At 45.5% G+C, this 7,045-nt stretch overlaps 1 long non-coding RNA gene across 1 annotated transcript; it reads right to left on the minus strand.

The window, feature by feature from the left end:
• Nucleotides 1-222: 222 nt before the first annotated feature.
• LOC118158693 lies at nucleotides 223-2,455 on the minus strand. The gene is made up of 3 exons (XR_004746874.1): nucleotides 2,055-2,455; nucleotides 1,220-1,274; nucleotides 223-1,094 (listed from the first exon to the last, which is right to left on the minus strand). It is a non-coding gene; the product is annotated as an uncharacterized LOC118158693 (long non-coding RNA).
• Nucleotides 2,456-7,045: the final 4,590 nt, after the last annotated feature.

The raw sequence follows: 7,045 nt of genomic DNA on the forward strand, positions 1-7,045 counted from the left end.
AATAAATCACAAAAATCCTATTTGGGACTTAATCATTTATCACAGTATACTTCAAGCAACCTGAAAATACGTCTGATTCTCAGCTACTGGGTGAATTATTCTACTCTACTGAAAATGATCCAAGTTGTCTTTCCTTCAGTAAGTAAAGACAGGGTAGTGAGGTCGGAATGCATTTTTCTGAGCAGTCTAACAGCTTGGAGACCATTTGGGAGCCTGGTCCTGCAGCCAGACCCTGAAGTGTGCACAGACCAGAACCAATGGCTGTGGGAACACCTCCTGCACTGAGTTCAATTGCAAAGAGCAGACTCCAGAACACAGTACTTAAACCTGACATATCCTGGGAAGAAAAAACAATCACCAAAGATAAACTGAGAAAAAAAAAAAAAAAAAAAAAAAAACTAGACATCTTGCCAAGTCTAATAAAATTCAGCTAAAAGATAAGATGAGGACCTAGCATATACTGTAAATACCCTATCAAGTAAAGGGTAACTAAGAGCCAGGGAAGCAAAAAGGCTCTGTGTTCAACTAATATGAGCTTTTGACTATTCGACTAATATTTCTTTTTGAAAGCAGACAAACACAACAAATGGTGAAAGATTAAAAAAATAAAAAGTATACATGCACAATCCAGTTTATAACCAAAAACTCAGATCCATTTAGAAATAATATTTAAGCTAACATTCAGTAAAACAATTTTATAACTTTATAAGCTATACTAACATTTCACTTAACATCTCAGTAGCTTAATTCGGTCAATTGCATACAGTCTTGTATCTGTCATGAGAACAAAAGTACCTCTTAAATGCAAGAGAATGAGCTGCTGATGTGAAATTTGCCCTGTTTTTTATTAAAATCATAACTTTTTTCATTTTTTAGGATGAATTAACTTCATGTTGATGCCGTTACTATGTTTCAGTTAAGTTTATGGCAGAAATTCTATGTATACACACAAATTTAAAAATAGGAACAGCAAAGTGCCATGGAGTAGCACTCAGACGAAGGAGTCTCTGACAGCTAGGATCACCTTTCCAATCACCTCCTTCTACACTTCCTCCTCAGTTTAAGTTTGTGTGAATGCAGATGTTTTACTGATCCTCCTTACAAAAGGAGAGGAAACAAAAAAGCCTGCCACGGTTCTGAAGCAATGCACCTCACTGCAAGCAGGAAATGAAGGGTGTCATGACTGAAAAAAAAAAAAAAAAAAAAAAAAAAAAAGTACCTTTTGGAGCCTCCAATATAGGTGAAGGTAAAGGTGGAGTCTGAGTACCTGAAATCTGAAATACAAAGTTACGTTATTACTTGGCATCCCGCTGGTTCTTTACTTTGGCCGAAATTACTGAACTTTTGCAGATCAGCATTCTGCTACCGACACGGGGAGGGGCGGGAAGTGTTCTGCGTGAATCAGAGAAAATGCAGCAACTCCCCTCAGCCCCTTTGCAACAAGTGCTCTAGTGTTATGGCAACGGCAGGAATTTCCATCGTCGGTAACGGCAACAGGCAGCCATAAGCCAGGCTACTGCGACGGCAAATCACGGCCGGCACCTCGCAGCCCCCGCCAAGGCAGCGGCGAAAACCCGGGGTTTTTGCACAGGATGGGACTTGCCGTTCCCCCAGCCCCGAAGACAGGCGGGCTTTCAGAGAAAAACGCATGCACCGAGGGGCGCGGGAACCCAAAGAATAGCAATGTAGCTGCCGCCGGAGGTCTGCGCCAGGCAGCGGGGGGGGGGGGGGGGTGAGTATGCACGGGTACACGCACACTCTCACACCCGCAAGGTTTTGCATGTCGCTGCTGCCACGGTCCTTGACTCAGGATGCTCTCCCCGCTTTCCCAGTCGGCTCCTGGTTTCCTCCGCCCTCACATGCCCTCGGAAGTAAAGGAGCAGGAGAAGGAGGAAAAAGGGGGCTCTGGGGAGGCACACGCCAGCTCCGTGGCGGCCCCGCTCCCGGGAACGGCAGCGAAGAGCACAGGCACAGCTCGGGCAGCGGGAGCGGGGTCTGGAGCGGGCAACGGCAGCCTCCGCGCCGCCGACCTGGCGCCCGGGTGGGAAACTCACCTGCAAACAGGCAGTCCTTCTCCGCCTTGCACTTTTCGATCACAACGTCAATATCCTTCTGAATCCTCTCTTGTCTTGAGCACATCCCCATGAAATAGATCCCAGGGGGGAAAAAAGCAGCCTTTATTTCCAGCCCACCCCTCCCCCCACGCTGCCAGTTTTAATATTCAGTCCGAAAGATGGACCCCGGGGACGACGAGCAGAAACCTCCCCGCACCCCGAAGGGATCCTCTCGGCCGGATGGAGGACGGAGGCAGGCGGCGGGAAACGATGTTGCATGCCCAGGTGTGCCTGCCCAGATGTGCTACCTCTGCCGGCGGATGGCAATTTCTTCCTTCCCTGACAACAGATCCAGCGGATCCCACCAACCCCCCACGCCCTCGCTGTTTTTTTTTTAGGTTGTTTGGCTGATTTTTTTTTTCTGTTTGTTGCTGTTGGTAGGTGTTTTTTTTTAGAAAAAAAAAAAAAAAAAAGGCAAAGGCGGGGGGGGGCAAGCCGACCCGACTGCTCACATCCCTGCCCCTCCCGACAGCAGCGGCGATCGCAGCGCAGCAGCAGCGCGGAGAGCACGGCGGTGGCGGCGCCCGCACCCAGTCCCTGGCGGCGAGGCGGGGCCGACGCTGCTGCAGCGACGCCAAGCCGCAGACCCCACCCTCGCTCCAGGTTTGGCACGTACGACCCACGCCGGCTCCCCAGGCGTAGGCGGCGCGGGGGAAGGAAGGGGCGGATGCACATAGGAGGGCCACAAAGATGATCAGAGGGCTAGAGCACCTCTGTTAGAAAGAATATGTTAAAAGTGGTAGACTGTCAAGGAGTATTGTAAAAACGCTTTAGTGACCTTGAAGCTGGGAATGTCTGAGGAGAAGTAATGTAGAAAAGCATATAAACCATACCTACTGCAGTTTGTACTCTGTGTGTTTGGAAGTAGCACATCTGTGTATAGCTAACATAGGTGTTTGATAGACTCAGAGGCACCCTATTGGATGCGCTTGAGCTTCTGGTCTTGGTACAGAGACGATCAAAGAAGCACTCTGAGGATCACAGAAGAGTGGTAAAAACTGCGCCTGCTTGAACCCTTGATAAACACAAGGGTTTATCACACATTTGGCATAGTCAGCAGGATCCAGGAACAACCATGCTGTGACTAGCAAAAGAGTTGTGGACTGAGGAGTCTGTGGTCGTGACTTTATGCATTCTGGGATGTCCCACTGCCATCTGGCTGGACCCTTGTCTGCTTTCCTAGCTACGATGGCTCTAGTAGGGAAACAGTGCGTGATATAAAGCTCCCTGGAGATAATGGGTCCTCCCAGGAGAAGTCTAACTCTTAAAAGCAACAATTGTTCCCAGCCCTTATGCAAGGTTCTTTCCTGCTCTTCCTCCCATGGAAATAGTCTGGATACAATCTGGCATTTAAATCATGAGCATGCAGAATGCTCTCGGGGGAAGGAATGGGAAGGAGATGTATTTCTGTACCTTGTTTAGTCCCTCTTCTTTCAGTGAAATTTTCTAGCTACTGCTGCACAGGATAGATAGTGGACTTATCTTTATCAGTCAATTTTCCTCTGTTAAAAGGAGCTCCTTTTCATAGAATCATTAAGGTTGGAAAAAACCTCCAAGATCATCTGGTCCAACCATACCCCTACCACCAGTATCACCCACTAAACCATGTCCCTAAGCACCACATCCAACCTTTCCTTAAACACCCCTAGGGACAGTGACTCCACCACCTCCCTGGGCAACCCATTCCAATACCTAACCACTTTTTCTAAGAAATTTCTCCTAATTTCCAACCTGAACCTCCCCCAGCACAACTTGAGGCCATTCCCTCTTGTCTTAGTAATAAGACAAGTAATAATTGTAAGAGGCATTAGTAATAATGCCTCTACACCAATGCCCGCAGCATGGGAAACAAGCAGGAGGAGTTGGAAACAATGGTGCAATTAGACAAATATGATCTGATTGCTATTACAGAAATGTGGTGGGATGGATCACATGACTGGAACACTGGAGTAGAGGGCTACAAGCTCTTCAGAAGAGAGAGACAGCAAAGGAAGGGAGGGGGTGTTGCCCTCTACATTAGGGAAGGGAGTGATTGTGAAGAGATGGCACTGAGAAACAGCCACGGACAGGATGAGAGCTTGTGGGTAAAAGTTAAGGACCACACCAATAAAGGACAGCTTGTGGTTGGGGGCTACTACAGGCCGCCTGATCAAGGGTAGCCTGTGGATGAGGCATTCTTGCTTCAACTACAAGAAGCGTCGCGCTCGTATGCTCTCATCCTGATGGAGGACTTGAACCACCCGGATGTCTGCTGGGAAAACTACACAGCAGTCTGTAAGCAATCCAGGAGATTCCTAGAGTGCATTGAGAATAACTTCTTGGTCCAGGTATAAGACAAGCCAACCAGAGGAGAAACGTTACTGGACCTGGTGCTCACCAACGTGGAAGAGCTCATTAAAGAGGTCGAGACTGGAGGCGGTCTGGGCTGCAGTGACCACGTCCTAGTTGAGTTTGTGATCTCAAAGAACATGGGCCTGGTAAAGTGCAAAGTCAGGACACTGAACTTCTAAAGAGCGAACTTCCAACTATTTAAAGACCTAGTGGATGAGATCCCCTGGAACACTGTCCTCAGGGACAAAGGAGCTGAACAGAGCTGACAGCTCCTTAAAGATGTTTTTCTATAGAGCACAAGAACTCTCCATCCCCATGTGTAAGAAAGCGGGCAGGGAGGGCAGACAACTGGCATGGCTGAGCAAGTTCCTACTGGTCAAATTGAGGTACAAAAAGGAAATGCACGGGCAGTGGAAGCAGGGACACGTGGCCTGGGAAGAGTACAGGGAAGCTGTCCAGATGTGCAGGGATAGGATCAGGAAAGCCAAGGCACAGATGGAACCGAGCTTGGCAAGGGATGCAAAGAAGGAGAGCAACAAGAAGGGATTCTATATTTAGATTAATCAGAAAAGAAAGGCCAAGGAGAGTGTACCCTCTCTGATAAATGAGAAGGGAGAACTGGTAACAACAGATATGGAGAAGGCTGAGGTACTCAACAACTTCTTTGCCTCAGTCTTCACTTCCAGTCAGGCTTCCCAAGTCTTTCATTTCCCTGAACTCATAGATGGAGGCGGGGGGAGCAAAGTCCTACCCACTGTAAGCGAAGAGCAGTTTCGAGACCGCCTGATGAAACTAAACAAGTACAAGTCTATGGGGCCTGATGCCATGCATCCCAGAGCTGCTGCCTGTGGGAAACCCACACAGGATCAGTTCAGGAAGGACTGTATCCTGTGGGAGGGACCCCACACTGGAGTGCGGGAAGAGAGTGACTGTGAAGGAGCGGCAGAGGCAAAGCGATACAGACTGAACACAGTCCCCATTCCCCTGTTCCCCTGTGATGCTTGGGGGTAAGGAGGTGGAAGAGGGTGGATGGGGGAAAGGTGTTTTTGGTTTGTTTTCTTTGTTTCTCACTGCTCTAGCTTGTAAGTAATAGGCGATACGTTTCTCTAATCTCCCTTTGCTGAGTCTGTTTTGCCTGTGATGATAACTGTTGAGTGATCTCCCTGTTCTTATTTCAACCCTTGAGCCCTTTTCTGTGTATTTTCTCCTCCTTTCCCTTTGAGGAGGGGGATTGAGAGAGCACTTGTGGTGGAGCTCGGCTGCCCACCTGAGTAAAACCACCACACTACCTTACTGTAGTAAAGATAGATTTTAGGAATGCAATTACATATTTAATAACCTGAACACAAAGTTAAACGCAGCCATCACCAGTAGAAGATGAACCATACTTGGACCAGCACTTCCTAAGGTGTCTATAAAAATGATTCCAGCTAAACTAAAACTATTCTAAGTAATGGATTCCATCAAAAACATTTTCTCATCTTAAGTCAAACTTTCAATGACACTTGCATCTGATATAAGCCACCACTACTTCTAAAAGGAGCAGTCCAACAGTTCCTTCACAACCCTTGCATAGCTTCTTTCCTTAAGCCAGTAAACAATGAAACAGACAAGAGAAACTAGGCTAAAACTAATTTATCCAACTAAGACTGGTCTTAAACTAGATCACACTGGAAATGAAAGAAGAAAATTAAAATGTTCAGAGAAGTGTTCCTTTTTGATATTTTCATATGGACAGTTTTTTATGTTTTGGTTTAAAAAATTCAGTTCTCTCTCCTTTTTTGCTATAGTATATAAATTGAACATAAATTTTAAGATCACATACATCAGTTAACCTGAAACCATTTTTTTTTTTTTTTTAATTGAAGATTTTCAGCATTACCAGAGTGATACCACAAATTCAAAATTATCCACCAAATGAAATACCTGATGAAGGCAGAGTTTATTCATTTCGTGTAAGTACCATTAGGGCATGAGCCTAGAAATTCAAAGGCTATACCACTAAAGGTAAAGAAAACAGTTATCTGAATCTATTTATAATCAAATGGTTCAAACACTTAGTGGATATAATGTCCTAGGACTTCAGATATTTGGGTTTTGTCTCTAGCTGTAGATAGCCACAAGCAATTTAGTTATTCTTTCAATGTCACAGCTCCCCAACTGTGAAATATTTCACTACTATATTGAGGAGGGAGTTAACTCAGTTTACATGAGAAGTTCTGATACTGCAGTATTAAGCACTATGTGTAAACCCTTGAACAGAAAACAAAAAGCCAAATATTCAAAATCAAAACAATGCAAGTTAACAATTTGTCATTATTTTAAGCAAAAAATAAACTATTTCAGATCAAAATTCAACTTCCCTTGCATCTGCAGAACTGTAATTAGCATGACCATTCTGCTCACGTAGGGAAAGCAGACCACAAGAGTCCACTGTGCAAATGAGAGAGAGGAAATTTGCCGACAAAATTAGTTTTTGTGTTTAGTTCTCATATGTCTTATCTAGTTATTTTAGAATATGCTCCAGTATAAGATCTGTTCTCATGCACAACTTACTGTGATAAATGATTAAGTCCCAAATAGGATTTTTGTGATTTATT

The sequence above is a fragment of the Oxyura jamaicensis genome (assembly GCF_011077185.1).
Source record: "Oxyura jamaicensis isolate SHBP4307 breed ruddy duck chromosome Z unlocalized genomic scaffold, BPBGC_Ojam_1.0 oxyZ_random_OJ70208, whole genome shotgun sequence".
NCBI classification, from domain to species: domain Eukaryota; kingdom Metazoa; phylum Chordata; class Aves; order Anseriformes; family Anatidae; genus Oxyura; species Oxyura jamaicensis.